This window comes from Salminus brasiliensis, chromosome 14, assembly GCF_030463535.1.
Source record: "Salminus brasiliensis chromosome 14, fSalBra1.hap2, whole genome shotgun sequence".
Lineage (NCBI taxonomy): Eukaryota > Metazoa > Chordata > Actinopteri > Characiformes > Bryconidae > Salminus > Salminus brasiliensis.
The window spans coordinates 12443950-12460774 of record NC_132891.1 but is presented as its reverse complement, the minus strand read 5'-3'; the positions used below and the strand labels follow the sequence as shown (position 1 = coordinate 12460774).

At 40.3% G+C, this 16825-nt stretch overlaps 1 protein-coding gene across 1 annotated transcript in view; it reads right to left on the bottom strand.

Moving 5' to 3' along the window:
- The window catches only part of kcnab2b (potassium voltage-gated channel subfamily A regulatory beta subunit 2b), a 76493-nt gene extending 63436 nt beyond the window's left edge, over window positions 1–13057 (bottom strand). Inside the window, exon 1 of the mRNA XM_072696123.1 lies at window positions 13007–13057. The gene's annotated coding sequence lies outside the window, so the exon portion shown is untranslated. The remainder of the gene's footprint in view (window positions 1–13006) is intronic.
- Window positions 13058–16825: the final 3768 nt, after the last annotated feature.

The following is a 16825-nucleotide window of genomic DNA, read 5'->3' as shown; positions in this document are numbered from 1 at the left end:
ATTCTGGGACATCTTTAAAAGCATAATGCTCTCAGCACAGGCTGCACCATAGCTAGAGATGGTACAATACTACTGTTTCTTTTCTGATACCCATAAAGAAACCTAGAGAATTGGCTAATATATTTTTGGCAATATCTTGTATATGAATATACAAATATTATAGTTAAAAGCATTTTTTAAACACAACATTGGATTAGTTGGATTGAATATCAGCAATACACAAAATTTCAGTTATCAATAGAAATTAAAATGTGGTGTCGTAACTGCCATCATAAATTATTGGTATTAAAGTAAAAAATTCCTTGACAGTGAGGTCAGTCTACTCCACATAAAATTACCTAACAATATACACCAATCAGCCATAACATAAAACAACTGACGTGAAGTGAATAACATTGATCTGGTTAAAATGGCACCTGTCAAGAGGTAGGATATATTAGTCGGTTCTTGAAGCTTTAACTACAGAAAATGGTCCAGCATAGAAATCCGAGCCCCTTTGAGACGGATCAAACAGTGATGGCTAGACAACTGGGTCTGAACATCTCCAAAACATCAGGAAGGTATCTCTTCTATGCAGTGGTTAGTACCTACAAAAAGTGCTCCAAGGTGGAATAACCGGTGAACCAATGGCATGGTCATGGGCACTTAAGGGAGAGCCTCTCTCTCTATTCTGCTTACTCACCCCCATCAGGTGGAATCCAGCCACCCAATGAGAGCCCTGGCTGGAGTAATTGGGGGGAGGAGCAAATCCTTTAAATGCAGGAGCCAACGGGGCTGTTGGAGAGAGGGGACCTGTATGATTCAATGTGTTGTGGTGGGAGTTGTGGCTGGTTTTAAGTCTGTTCCAAAGGGCTGCTGAACTTTGTTTTAGTAGTGGTTTAGCACTGCTTGGGATGTGCTCCTTTTGTTTAGTGTTTTACATGTTCTTAACTTTTAACTATAAGTTTGGATGTGCCTCCTCTGCTTTCAAATAGGCAAGAAGGGTGAATCTATACATCCCACAGTATGTAGTGCTCTACTGTTAAGTTCACAAGGCTAGAGGGTGGCCACCACTCAATGTATTTTGATTATTGGCTGGGGAAGCTCAGAGTAGCTAGTTTTTTGTTTCATCTATTTTGTAGCAAGCTAAACTTTGACTCTGAGATGGGAAGTGTGGTTTCTTTGGTATGTTCCAGTTTGATTATCTGTGTGAAACACAGCAGTCTTTTGGTAAGTGATTGTGTAGCTTTTAATAGTGCTTTTGTAAGTAATGTCCTCCTTTTTTACCTTGATTTCACTGGTTTTAACAATAAATACCATGTTCCCACACCTTAGATGTGAAGTGTTACTAATGTTATGACTGAAGTTCCTGTTGCCAACATTGTTTTAATCAGCCAGTCAATGAATTGAACTATGCTCCTTATTTTAAATTACCAACCATTACCATTGTACCCAAATTTGGTTTAAAATGAGAAATGATCAAGTTTACCTGGTTGTCTAGTGTGGTTGCATGGTCTTTCAGTCCTTTGGTAGTTGCAGGTTCTTTGGCTTCATCTGGACAATTTAGCCAAAGAACAAGCCCTGGCTCATTACTGTTACTTTCACTGCACTACACACTAACAAGACCTCTGAAATGGTTTGGTGAGTCAGATAAACAAGTGACTAACTGCAACATGAAATAGTGGTGATAGAAATTAAAGTTTAAGATAATCTGTACTTATGACTCTTATGTGTTCCTATGTTCAAACTGCACTGCAAAAAAAGAAAATGTTGCCTCCACTCTCTGAATTCCTTTTGACCTCACTGGCTATTTACTGTAGTTGAGTCCTGTGGGCATACCCAAAAGAACACTGAAGCAAAGCATTGAGTGACTGTTGCCTTCAAATAAACTAGAATTCAGGGCAGCTTTGCCTTTAATGTGAACAGCCTTTTAAGCCCAGGACTCTCTTCACACAACTTTGCTTTAATCTGAGCATTATTCTGCTGGGAGAAGCCATGTTCACACAGTCCAGTGCTTTAGCAGGAAACTGGGTCATGGCTGTTTTCTAACAGGTTCATGGCATTAAGAGAATGCTCACAGGAATGCTCAGGACAACTCTGGATTCAAGACGCTTGAAGCAACCAGCAGATGGAGCCTTATTGCCATTTAACACGAACCATGCACAACAAAGCACTGACTTAAAAAGGCTGTATTGCAAATGAGGTTTAAGCCTTGTTTTCTTAGGCAAGTTGTTAATGAACCACAGCAGTGTCGATAATGCTGAAATTAAACCTTAGTTCTGAGTGGTATCTGTCTAATAGTCAAGAAAAAAAAAATTCCAAGCTTAAGAAATTGATTCATCAAGCCTTGTGTTTAAACTCAGCAAACAGGGGTTCCTCAAAGGAAAGAACAGGAAAGCGAGGCTAAAATTTCTGAAATGCTGAATGTTATGACGTGGCAGCTTGGAGGAACTGTGGAGCTCAAAATAAGCTCTGGAAGAAAACTCAACTCCCTCAGAACTGATGGTTGATGATCTGCTGGTAAGGCAGGTAAATCCTGCCCAAAACCTCCATTAAAAACTGAGTGGAGTCAAGAGGGTGGTGCACTGTTCAATTGTGCAGCAAAGCTTGTACAAGTGGTCTTCATAAAGGAGTCATAAAAAGGAAACCTTAACTGTGACATAGGGCCCTATTTTAGCAATCTTTAGGCGAGCTGACAACCATGCCCTGTGCATGTCAGTTTTTCTTTGCTACGACGGGAAACACCTTGTGCAGCTCGAAAAGCTTAATTCTATTAATTCATCATTGGTATGTTTTGGGCGTAACATGCAATAAACCAATCAGTGTGTCGCTTGCCGTTGACTTTGGGAGGTTGCTGTTTCAATGACACAGGTTGCCTAGGTTGTTTTCAGTCAGTGGCGCACCTGTGTTTTCCATTGCCAGGATAGCAATACACCAGAAATGCGAACACACGTTTTGAGACTACCCATTGGCATAGATATATTTGCAAGCGCTGCTGCTATTTAAACAATGCAGCCGTGGAAATAGACTGTTGGCAGGGTGTAAGATACGATGAGCATCGCAACTTGCCTTATGCAGGGTATTAAAGTATTCTGCAGAACATCTTAAGAAGCCAGATGAGTTTTGTAAAAATATGCTGTGGACCAATGAAGTCAAACCAGAACTCCTCATTCACACTTAGCAAACCTGAAAATCATGGCCTTTTCTTCCTTTAGAGATCATACAAGCTATGTGTGCACAGCTTGCTTGAGGAAAGAGTCACATGAAGAAAAATACAATGATATTGATGCTTATCAATATTGACCCACACTACTAAACCCAATGCAATTATCAGTCAAACTGAAGAATGAAAACAGCGACACTAGTACTCATTGATAGAGTAAACATGCTGGTCTTCATCTGACATCACTGAGAAATGTACTGAGGTGCACCTCCTGTGGGCCTTTTACTGCCTGCCCAGCCACTCTACCTCCGGTGAGGTGGAATTTTACCAGCCTGATATTAAATCTAGCAGATGTGGTGCAATAAAACATTTGAGAAGGAGGGGGATAAAAACTGAAGCGTCAACACTTTGAACCACTCTCCTTGGCAAGGAAGGAAAGCTCCAGCTACTGCAGAGCACCATGCGGTATAAGCAGGAATGCTCAGATATAGGGGCTGTTTATAGCAAAGGGCAAAGGAGGACAGTTTACTGTTTACTGGCATGCTGAGATAACTGATGCACTCAACATGACTTCAATCCTGCACAAGTGAATGGCTCATTTTAACATTATACAGCACACAAATATATAGTATCAACCAGTATTATATGAAAACGTCAGGGTTGGTGGTTATGTTGGCAAAACTTGCTACAGTTTAGAAATACTGTACAGACATTTCACACAGTAGACTGTCATGTGGCCCAGATTTTACATGCTCTCAGAAACCCTAAATGTGGCTGCTACAGCTGGGCCAGTTTTAGCCTACAATACATTTTCCCACCACTGCCAGAACTGACCTGTAAATACTCTGTTATATTGATGTTCCAGCATAAAATGTTTGCATTCCTTCTCTTGTCTTCGGACCGAGGAACACTAAGCAAAGTACCTAATATAATTCAAACACATCCTTCAGCCTTCAGCTTTATCTAGAGCATGACATCAGAATGACTAGAACAGGGATTTTGTGTGTCATATTTCTTTATAATAAACAAAACATCAGCAAGTAATTATCCATGAGACTGCAAGAGTATTAGGCATTTACACTAATCACCCCAAAAATGCTCTAGGCTCTATGCTCTAAAACTCTAGGCCTTTAGGAAATTCTAGATATGATTGTGAAAACAAACAGTAATCTAACCAGCAACAGCAGCTCTGTGCAAAGACTGTTTACTGGATAAAAATTTAGTTAAACCACTACAGTTAAACCACTACAAGTTAAAGAGGTTAAAGCTGCACTATATGATCATTTCAGTGTGGCTTGTTGATCATTTCAGACAGGGTTGTGGGTTCAATACCCAGGCTTGGCAAGCTGCCACTCCGGGCATGTGTGCTCGCTGTCACTGAGTGTGTTTTAGCTTTTCCATATGTCTTAAATTTCATTTTTTACACTCAAAATGTCCAGATTATATTAATTAATTAATAATATCAATTAATAATATTATTAATTGATTTGGGGTGATATTTCACAGTGTTTGTTGACAATGCTGTTGTTTTGTGACTCCTACGGATTCTTGCGGATCTCCATGGATCTCCTACGAATCCTCCGACATGCACCCGAACAGAGTAAAGTTGTATTAACTAGTTAACCAGCTAGTATATACAACTTCCCGATGAGCTCTTGAATGCAGCGTATGTGGCCGGACCAACAAACAACAGGCTTTTGGTTTCATTCTCTGCTCAGGACGCCTTTACTCCACTGCATCTTTACACAGAAATGAGTTATGTGCCGCTATATTAATGTTTAAAATATCACATATATAACATTTAAAATAACTGTTAATGTCTGCCAAAATCTTAAAATAACATGATGAATGTCTTTCAAGCTTTAAATATTCATATTTAATCCAGAATGGCTCCAAAAATGTTCACATGCATTGCTGTTAGTTTAGCAGTAACACAAGGGGGGGGGCTGATCTAAAGTTCTATGTCTACTTGAGTTGAAGGATTCACATTCATGTAATATTACACCCAGATGTCTAAAGTGGAAGCTGTAACTGTAAGAGAAATTACACTGATACTGTTTGTGTTCTGGTGACTTTGTAGGTTCGCTGGCTTGAGTCAGGAAGCTGCTGAGCTCTGCAGTACAGCGTGGCCCTCATCCACTTCAAAACCACACGCCCCACTCTGCAGTGTAAGACACACAGCCCGCAGCCAGGCCAGCACTGCAGTGCCATCATGAGTCAGTGCTGTGCTGTTTACATCTAGGCTTTATACCACTGAGAGACACCCAGTTGAAAGAGTGCTTGGAAACCGCAGAAACTGCAGAGGTGAGACATGCCATTCATTTACAGCTAAAGACTAAAATCAGAAGGTGTTTGACAGTAGCAAGGTGAAAGACTGTACCAGCTGTTAATGCTGTAATGTACACAGCTAACTAAAATTAATCTCAAGACTGTATTTGGATAGTCCACTTTGTCCCCCTGTATAAACCTATATGAACTACCAGGTGATGCTCTTAACCCTGAACAGTGTTGGAGTTAGGTGGGTTAGGTTTAGGTTTTGACTTATGGATAACGTTAGGGTTTGTGTTAGGTTTAAGGTTAGGATAAATTTAAGATGAATTTAATAGTCAATGAACATCCAACAATAAAGGCAGCTTTTTTGTTTTACATGCTGATCCTGTTTACCCTTTCTATTGTGGTTTGGTATCAGTTCTTGAGGTCAACAGCTGCCCCTCTGCATCAGTTGACGAGACATTTGACAGGTTTAGTTTGATGATATTAAAGACAAGGCCTCAGGTTTATCCACCTTTAGGCTGATCAAAGCTGAGGTCTGTGATATGACTATGCCAATGAGATGTCAGCATAAGCCTGGCTCTCTACATGTTTGATAGTCTACTGCCCACTGAGTGACTAGCTGCCAAGTAGTAGTAATCACCATACTATGCTTTAATGCACCAAACCAACTGTGAGACACTTGCATCATTCATGTGCATCATGGATTACTCACACACACGAAAATAACCAATAGCTCATCCTTTACAACGATGATGGTTATAAATCAGTGCAGATGCCTGTAGACCCCTCCTCCTCTGATCTCTGCTGACAGTAGACGGGATGAATTTGCAAATCATACTGTCTGTCAGCACACACTTTGCTCGGCTTTCAAGTCCACTCACTTCCATCTTTCCTGGCTGCTCCTGCTGGCATAGTTCAGCTCAGTGACGAGACTTGTCACAGTAGTTCAACGTTTATTGGTAGTGTACTGCCTACTGCAGTGTCTATCCGACAGTGAAGGCAGTATTAGCATACTGTTATAATAATATCCAACACCACCGAGTGTTTCTGAGGGGTCGGTTGACCTCTAATCATTTTTAAAATAGGTAATCTCTTTGTGTTAACAAGGGGATTTCTTTTCGATGTAGATTTGTATCTTGCTAACTGTGCCAATGCTAACCACCTTCTCTCCGCTGATTCACACTATTTAACATCTGCAGCTGTAACAGGCTGACAGTTTAACATTATCTGAATGATTGATTAAGCAAACGAATTTTGTATTTGATCATTTTTCTATTTTAAAAAAACGCAGGATGAGATTGACTGAATCATATTATAATATGATGTAAACCTATCTGCTCTACTTGTACAACATATGCTACTTCTGGTAATACTGTATACCACAGTAATATTTTAAAGTTGTATGAAAAACATGGATAGCGCCCAACTCTACCTGCTATATGAGCAAATGTTTAATTTAGCTTCCTCAGGTCTGACAGTTGAATCTAGCTATATAAAATTTGCTAGTTACTTCTGTGATACATTGAACAATTTAGATCTTCTAAAGGGTGGAGCGTAATGAGCATGTTTAAGATGAAACAGTAAATACAGCAGAAGGGATTCAGTATGTATGCGACTACAGTGACGGAGAAAATCTGCAGAATGAGAGGAGAGGGAAGTCTCAGTTGAAAGTGCAGTTGTGAAAATGAATGAGTGTGAACTAATTCTATCTCTTTACCTTCTCCAAGTTATTGACTGCCCAATTATCCGGCCTGAAAGCTGGGGTCCCCTGCCCCTGTGTCAGACCAGCTGCCCACCCTCCTGCCACTGCTGTCTGCCTAACGACTATGTAAAAGTTTGCATGGACTCTAATTATCTGCCACTATTATTATTATTACCACCATCACCCATCATTACTCTCATTACTCTTACCATCTCTGCTATGATTATATTAGTTATATTATATTATCTTATATGGTGCTTCAGTGACTTTGTGACAAAATTTATAAATAGTTCTGACCAGAGGAGGATGGGTCCCTCCTGTGACTCTTGGTTCCTGCAGCTCTGATGCAGATTTCTTCCTCCAGCTCTGATGCAGTTGGCTTGCTCACTGTTTTTTTTTTTTAGGTTTTTGTTATGTTGATCTCTTGTCCTCTTACTGATTCCTGTAAAGCTGCTTTGTGAAAAATGCTATACAAATAAATTGGATTTGATTTGAAATTGGAGAGGGGAGCATATCTTTATTGTCATGCAAAACGTTGTATCTCCACTTTTTACATTTTTCACTTTTTGATGTGAATCTTGCAGTTGAATCTTGCAATCTGGCAGTTGTTCTTTATATTGTTTCATAATTGCATGGTGAATGGACCAATAGAAATGCACCGAAATGACTTGGAATAAAATCTCTTGAAATTTAGAAAGGTTCCACTGGCTATGGAATATCTCTCAACTAACTATAAACTGCATGATGAGGTAAAGGTTTAAGGCAGGCAGGTAGGAAGAAAACTAACTTAGATGCCTGTGGAGAAGACATTGCGGTCTACAGAGTTAAAGAAGAACCAGTTCACTTCCTCTAAAAGTGACTGTTTAGGTGTGCATCAGTGCTCTGCAGTTCATTCCCAGGCAATAACAGCTGAACTGGAAGAAATTCGCCAACTGAGTGTGTGCAGTGAGTGTGTGTGTGTTGCTTAGAGAGAAAAAGAGAGAGAGAGAGGGTGGGAACGAGAGAGAGAAAGAAAGAGAGAGTTTGATTTATAACACTCAGCTCACATTTCTGCTGTCTCATGCTGTTAAGGATGGCAGCGAGACTAGAAGGCTGCAGTGTAGGGCTTTAACACACTCTGTCTAACACTACTGATCATCAAATACACATCTGATCACATCCATTCACAGACAGAATCCTTCAACACATGCAATCACAGTGTCAAATGAGTTTCCTATCTCACTCTGTATTCTCTTTGCAGAACACACAGTCATGCTGAAGAATGAATGTTTTTCCAACACTATTGACTAATGTTGGTGCATTTAAATGGTTTCTTTTCTTACCCTAAAAGCCAGAAGTACAACCTTGGCTGCTATTTCAAAAATAAGCTTTGTGACTTCTTTCGGTCTTTGTCCATTTTTGTAGAAACATATTTCAGAAACAACACAGGGGCTTATTTCATACATCATTTTTGTATTCTGCATTTTTCCCCAAAATCCACTAATATTTGTTGTTTTATGTAACTTATTTTTACAAGGTTTTTTGACAGATATGACTAGTTTAGCGCTTTACTGGCTCGTTATGCCTTAGGCCGATTTGGTTTCTGCGCTTTTGAGATTGATATATACATATAAATTAGCTCAGTTGCTTTCTGTAATACAAATTTTTGGTCATACTAACATACTAGCCCTACTGTTAATATTTTCCACAATTGACTGTCCCCTTAAAAACATGCTACCTTGTGTGTAGTCACGTGACTTAACCCTGTCCAAAAATGGTTTATCATGAAATGACCCCTTACTGCTTCCTTAAAAAGGGGTTCCTGAAGGGTTCTTTAGTAAATGCAATGGATCTATATAGAAGCAGGAACACTCACTGTAGATGGTTTTATATATAGTTTTTTATACAGGGTTTCACTATTGTTGCCAGAGAAATAACCCCTTTTCACTACTATAAAGATACCTGTAAAGAAACACAGGTCTTTGACGCAAAACTAAAAAATCCAACAAAATGTCCTGGGTAAAATGTATTCTGGGGAAATTAGATTTTTCTTTCAAATATTTCTCCCTCAAAGCCCCATTGAGAAACTACTGAGCAATGCTTGGATTTTGTGGTTTCTGTTGCTGTAGTACCACAACACTGGCCTGGCAACTAACACAAATCCAGATTAAGGCCTTCATTTGCTCTATATCCAAGAGCTCAGTGTTGTAGTTCACAGATTTAAACATTGGTCTGCAGTTATTGTGGAATGTTCCACCAAAGACTAAATTAGTCTAATTAAGAGTCTCTAGTGACACATCAAAGACTGCGGGAGACTGGAGAGCCTCTAAGAAAAATAAATCCTGTAAAATGGATCAAAAATGTCTGCACATGCAAAATGCCTGCTGACTAAGTCAGTGAGTCATATGTAAACTGTTGGACAGATCATCTGTTCTGAGAATGACAGTTTCTGGTGTTTGAAAATATATTCAGTCATCCAGTCTGCTTTTGGGACTCCATATATATTATAAAGAGAGGCATTTCAAAATAATGTTGTGTTCTATTGGTTCCATAGTGACACACAATGCTTTGGCCCCGATGATTGCCAATTTGTAGATGTTCGATACGTTTTTGTAGTGGTTACAACAGTTCCTCATCAACTTTAGGTAAAAAAAGTAAATATTAGCTGGATGTCTTGCTTTGCTAAAAAGGTTAATTCACATATATTAGCCTTTAACATTTTTTTCATGTAAACTCACTGTTTTAAAGCTACTAATGAAGAAGCCGTCCCTCCTTCCCAAAATTATTTTGTGGATTTCTCCAAAACACAATGGGGTTGCCGGTATTAATAATGAACCATTTTGAATGAACATATTTAAAAAATATGAAATATAAATATTTGTGCTTTAAGGGTGATTTTTGGAAGGTATGTTCTGGTAATTGGTCGGAAACATCGTAAAACATTTAAAATCTATAAAATGTTGGCCAACCAATTGCAGTTCCTCCAACAATAAAGGAAGCCTGATTTGTTTTACTCTGTCCATCACTAGGGATGGACTGCGACTAAGAAACAGCACTAGATTTATCAAACAGTTCACATACACACATCCACTAGCAACTATACCAGCCAAGCTATCACATTCACAACAGCTAAGTAACACCACACTGATGATGAGCGAGTACAACCGATGCTTAGCAAATAAGTGATTGCCTTAGGGCCCTCTGCTGTCGACTATCGGCATCACTCTCTCTGACTTGAATATTGGTTGGTGAGCCATGGTACCTGCTGACGACCCTTGAACAGACAGCTGTTCTGGAGAAGATGGCAAGAGTAGGCAACACAAATTTTAATGAAGCAAAAGTCTCAGGTGACACATTAGGTAAAAATCCTAACTCCTATGGTTAATTTAATTCAAACAAAACTTTGTAGTCATTGGGGGTCTTTGTGGATTGGGATGCAGGCTGATTAAAATAGTGTATCACAGTGTCTCTCGCTGCTGGAATAAAGGATGGATCACACTCAGCTCCAGTGAGAGAGAAGCAGAGCTAAGATAGGCTGACTCTACAGCCCCTGCTGCAGTCGAGCCTCACTGATGGCTCATCAGAAGTCTGGGCAAGTTTCTGCATTGTCAGCGCAGACTCTCCCGCTCGCTACCCTTCATGTGCCGCGCTTTGAGTTGGAAGTGGGCCGAGGGGTAGACGGTGTGCTGTAGCCTCCTTCAAGTCAGTCAGAGCAGCTGCATAAGACAGCAAGGGTCTGAAGCATGAACGCATGCCAGAGTACATTAGGGGTATGCTGTGTTGTTGTTTCCAGTCTTTTTCCATTAGTCAACGACAAACAAGTTCCTCTTTTATTGTATCTAAATTCCTGTATTTTCTATGAAGATACACTGATTATTTTCATCTACAGTGGCATCTGTCATGGGGTGGATATATTAGGCATATCATGAAGTTGATGTGTTAAAAGCAAGAAAAATGGGCAAGCATAAGGATCTGAGACCGGTTCATGGGGACCTAAAGCTTGTTGATGATCATTTCACATTTGCAATTGTTCAGTGGGCTTAAGGTGTAGTACACACTGCTGATTGAGCAACACTATCCAGCCTCACGTTCCATAACCTTACTCACGGGCATAGTCATCGCAGGGTATGTGATCGGGAACAATTTGAACAACAACATAACAACAGAGCAAAGGTGTCTTTAGAGTTCTGACATCAGCTTCATAACTCTGCTGCTTCATTTCATCCTGTCCCTGACCTTATATTCCTGAAAGAAGTGGAAATTAAAATGCACTCACACTAAAGCTAAAGTTCAACCAAAATGCAATTTCACTGGAGCTAAAGCTTCACCAAAAATGCACTCTCACTAGAGCTAACGTTTCACAAAAAATATACTGTCACAAGAGCTGAAGTTTAATCAATAATACACTCTCACTACAGCTGAAGTTTTTACAAAAAATGCACTCTCACTACAGCTGAAGTTTCACAAAAAATGCACTCTCACTACAGCTGAAGCTTCAACAAATGCACTCTCACTAGAGCTGAAGTTTTACAAAAAATGCACTCTCACTAGAGCTGAAGCTTCAAAAAATGCACTCTCATTAGAGCTGAGGTTCATTCAGAAATGCACTTTCACTAGAGCTGAAGTTCCTTCAAAAATGCACTCTCACTAGACCTGAAGTTCCTTCAAAAATGCACTCTCACTAGAGCTGAAGCTTCAAAAAATGCACTCTCATTAGAGCTGAGGTTCCTTCAAAAATGCACTCTCACTAGACCTGAAGTTCCTTCAAAAATGCACTCTCACTAGAGCTGAGGTTCCTTCACAAATGCGCTCTCACTAGACCTGAAGTTCCTTCAAAAATGCACTCTCACTAAAGCTGAGGTTCTCACAAGAGCTGAGGTTCCTTCAGAAATGCACTTTCACTAGAGCTGAGGTTCCTTCAAAAATGCACTCTCACTAGAGCTGAGGTTCCTTCAGAAATGCACTCTCACTAGAGCTGAGGTTCATTCAGAAATGCACTCTCACTAGAGCTGAAGTTCCTTCAAAAATGCACTCTCACTAGAGCTGAGGTTCTCACTAGAGCTGAAGTTCTTCCAAAAATGCACTCTCACTAGAGCTGAGGTTCCTTCAAAAATGCACTCTCACTAGAGCTGAGGTTCCTTCAGAAATGCACTCTCACTAGAGCTGAGGTTCCTTCAGAAATGCACTCTCACTAGAGCTGAAGTTCCTTCAGAAATGCTCTCTCACTAGAGCTGAGGGTCCTTCAGAAATGCACTCTCACTGGAGATAAATCTTTACTACAAATACCAGACATGCACTCTAACTAAAGCCAAAGATCCACCACAAATATATGCTCAAACAAGCTACATTGTCGCCAAAGTTCTTCCCCCAAAAAACGGACTCTCACTAAAGCTGGCTTTACCACTCTCTCTAAAGTTACACTGTTGCTAAAGCCAAAGTTTCACCAAAATGCACTCTCACTAAAGTCTAAGCTTTAACAAAAATGTCCCCCTGAGTATTTTGTACAAACATCCACACACAGTACACAGCCACAGGCTCTGCAGATGCTACTTTTATATGAAACCATGTAGAAAACGTAAAACCCCTGCAGAACATTCAGATCTATACATGTATGAATGTACACTCTGAATAGGAAAACCTGCTAGGTGATGTATAAAATACCAGATGCCAGCTGTTAAAGATTTCTCCATAAAACACAGGATGGTTTGAACATGTTTCTTTGGCTGTATATAATATGCAGATGCAAATATGCTGCTTTGCTGCATTGAATACGTTTGCACACACACACACACACACACACACACACACACACACACACACACACACACACACACACACACACACATACAGTATATCCTCTCAATATGGCAGCTTAGATTAAAAAGCAGTAACTGCAGTTGAACACTCACCACTGTCCCACTCTGAATCGCAGCCTGCCCACCCCAGCTTGGCTCACAGTGTAGACACCTAGATGAACAGAGAGATAGAAAGAGAGAGGAGAGAGGTGGAGAAATAGAGAAAGAGCAAGAGAGAGAGAGAGAGAGAGAGAGAGAGAGAGAGAGAGAGAGAGAGAGAGAGAGAGAGAGTGAGAGAGAGAGAGAGAGAGAGAGAGAGAGAGAGAGAGAGAGAGCTCAGTATGGTTCCAGGGCTTTGGTATGAGGTAGTGTATTCATCTCCCAGCTCAGTGACTCTTCCTTCTGCCCTGACTATGCAGATCATCAGCTTTGTGTGTGTGTGTGTGTGTGTGTGTGTGAAAGAGGGAGAGAGAGAGAGAGAAGGGGGGGGGGGGTGAAAGAGCGTAGCTAGGAGCAATGCAGGTTGAGAAAGAGCTGCTTTCGTTGAAAGATGAATGTTAGTGAAGATGATGATGATGATGATGATGATAATGTGGTGCATAAGCTCAGTGAGAGTCATTCAGAACATACACAGACATACATCTTCTCACTGTCTATCTCTGCTGCTACACATGAACACAGTTGTAATGCACTCACCTGTCAAACAGATATAGTGTGTTACAGTGTTTTCACAAAGAAGCTTCTCAGAAATCAGGGTCCAAGCACCTAAACAGCAAACTGAGTGTGACAGTGGTGGAAAGATTTCTCTAAGGCTACGTTCATCATATCCAATGTTGTTTTTTTTTAGCTGTTCACACTGTCTTTCTAATGTGACCTATGAATACATCCAACATTCGCCTGAACAGTTCACGCTCTTAAACTGATGCACACACGCAAAAGAGCAATGCTTCAAGTGAGGTTTGGGGTCATCACAGGAGCTATCAAAGAGTTCCAGTGGCTTACACCTGGGCTTATCTCAGAGAATGCATTCAAGCTTGCTGTAAAAGGGGCATGTTATTTGGCTATGGACACTTCCTTGGTTTCTTTAAACTTTACTTTACTTCACTGCTGTCATCCATGTTTGCTTCTCGTCAGCGAATGTTGAGTGTGATTGAGTAAAAAAGTAGCATGAATTACTGATTAGACTGAGTCGCATTGCGGTGTATCATCACATTGGGCAGTGGTGGCTCAGCGGTTAGAGCATCAAGCTATTGATGACAGGGTTGTGGGCTCGGCAAGCTGCCACTGTTGGGCCCTTGAACAAGGCCGCAAACCCTCTCTGCTTCCTGGGGACCGTTGACTGCATGGATGGGTTGAAGGCTGAAGCCAAACTCCATCTTTGTCCAAGATGTCCACAAATGCTGAATATGATTGTCTTGTCTTATTGGAAACTGTTCATATTTCTATACCACATATGCAAAATGTAGCCCAAACCGTTTTTGCTGTTCAGACTGCCACACAGATCTTCGTCACATATGACGAAAAAGATCAGATTTCGGTCGCTTTTACCTGTTGTGTAAAAGTAGCCCATGAGCATGGGGAATATTAGCAACTGAGGCCTGAGGCATGTCACTAATTGTAATTAGAAACTGCCAGAGTCAAATTTTCAAGTTTATTAATTATCAGACCCTCCAATCCTTGTGGTGGATCCTCTGAACAACTACCTTAAGATCTGAAAATGAAAGTAATCAATGCCTGCAATGCAGGGACCAGACTATAGGAAGATAGCCAAGCATTTTCAGCTTGCATTTTTTACAGTGTGGAACTTACTGTGAAATGGTTGTTCAGGAGAACTGTGAAGGCTGTGAAATGTGTCATTGAGTTATTAGATGGAAATCTTATCAGTGAGCTTGCTGTGGTGAGCAAGGGATGTGGACTGAAAAAGTCAATATAGAATTATTTGGCCACAATATACAAAGATAGATTTGGGCAGAAAGAACAACAACTTGGCAACTTTGTGGAGTGGATCTATCTTGCTTTTGATAGACCTTAAACAAGCTGTGCATGCAAGACAACCCAAGAATATCTTAATAACTAGAGGCTTTCTACCAAGTAGAGCAGGATACAATTAGTTGGTGTTAGTAAGTTCTGACTTTGTAAGGTGCCCAGGCCACACATTGATTTTCAGAGATAGAATAAATGTGCATAATTATTGTGATTTATGTTTGATTAGCTACAGAGACTGTGTAAATGTGTCCAATTCATTGCCCAAACCTTTGCAAACAATTGTATCATCTGCCACTAGCTGGCTGCATCTATATGCTGATTAATTTTGGAGCAAAAATCTGGCCCATTACGGGTGTCTTGAAGAACAGTTTGAGAGTCACCTGTTCCAAAGCTACCAAGATCACAAGGGGACATGGGATGAGCCGAACCAGTGGCTATTCTCTCCTCATATGCCCCAAATAGAGCTGATATCAAAGAGCTAAGGTGCTACGTAGATAAACTACGGGTGCAGAGGTGAAGGCTCACTCTCTCATGATAAGCTCTAGTTTCTGTCTGAGCTGTATAAGGTGACACGGCATCGGCGGCATTTGTTCCATCCAGCTAAACATTCAGCACTTTGCTGAAGCGCTTGCCCAGAGCCAAAGAGACAGATCATTGTCAACAGAGGTGATAGCTACTGGAGGACAGGCTCACTCTCATTTAGGCCCATCCTTTGACGTGTCAGGAATGTTGCAATGTTGGTTCAGGATGGGTTAGATATGGACATAGCCAACCATATTATTCCTGCCAACGGCTTGGTGACATAAAGCTACTCATTTACAGTAGGGAGTTCAGCAGAGAGATTTTTGAAAGGAGACCAGAAGGAAAGTGGCTATGGTATAAATACTGGTATATAGATGCAATTATTCTATTGACAAGCTGTGTGTGTGCATTTGCACATTGGTGTCAGCAATGGGTGCAACTTAAATACCTGTATGCATTAATCCTCCTTGTGAGGTGGGGTCTCTTTAGGTGACAATGACCCTGTTTGCAGTTCACTGTATGTCCTTTCTTGTACCACTTTTGGTACGTACTGACCACTACATACCAGAAAACCCCCAACAGGACCTGGCTGATGTTTTTGGAGATGCACTGACCCAGTCGTCTAGCCATCACAATTTGGCCCTTGTCAAAGTGTCTCAGATCCTTATGCTTGCACATTTTCCTGCCTTAACACACTGAAATGGAGAACTGACTGTTCACTGCCATGCAAAATCTCTTACCTCCTTTACAGGAGAAGTAAAAGAAAATTTTCATGGAGGTCAATGTGAAAAAGGCATTTGGAGAATTTCTATTGGTCTATTAATCATAGATGTTTAACACAAAAAACAACGCCAGAATTATGTCATGTTCTTTTAAAATCAGCAAAAATGGAGAGGAAGGATTTTGCATGACAGTGATGATATGTACATATATATGGAGTTTGACTCCAAAATGCTATTCTCCATATGTTTTTATAACAATTTTGGATGTAAAGAAGATTAAAAGAATAAGAGCTTATGTTTAATGCAAAAAGCCTTTTATAGTATTAATAATGAAAGTTGTATTAATCATAAGAAAGCTTTGGTGTTTAATGCATTTGGAAATTAATGCCTTTTTATACACTCACACATTTTATCTCTAAAATGAAACTTCACAGGAATAATGTGTAGTCCAAATAATTTGGACAACTTCCATTCATCCATTCATCTGTCTTGGTCAATTTTAAGTACCATTATTGTGAAACTGAAGCATCTCAAACCCAGACTGTAAAAATAGCCTAGCTTCTATTGCATTCTTGAAGCAACATCAGCACACAAACATAGCTCCATCAGGAGTTGCACTCTTTAGAGTGATGAATTACGCTTCACTATCTGGCAGTCTGATTAACTGATGCCAGGAGAATCCTACCTACTGGAGGGATAATGG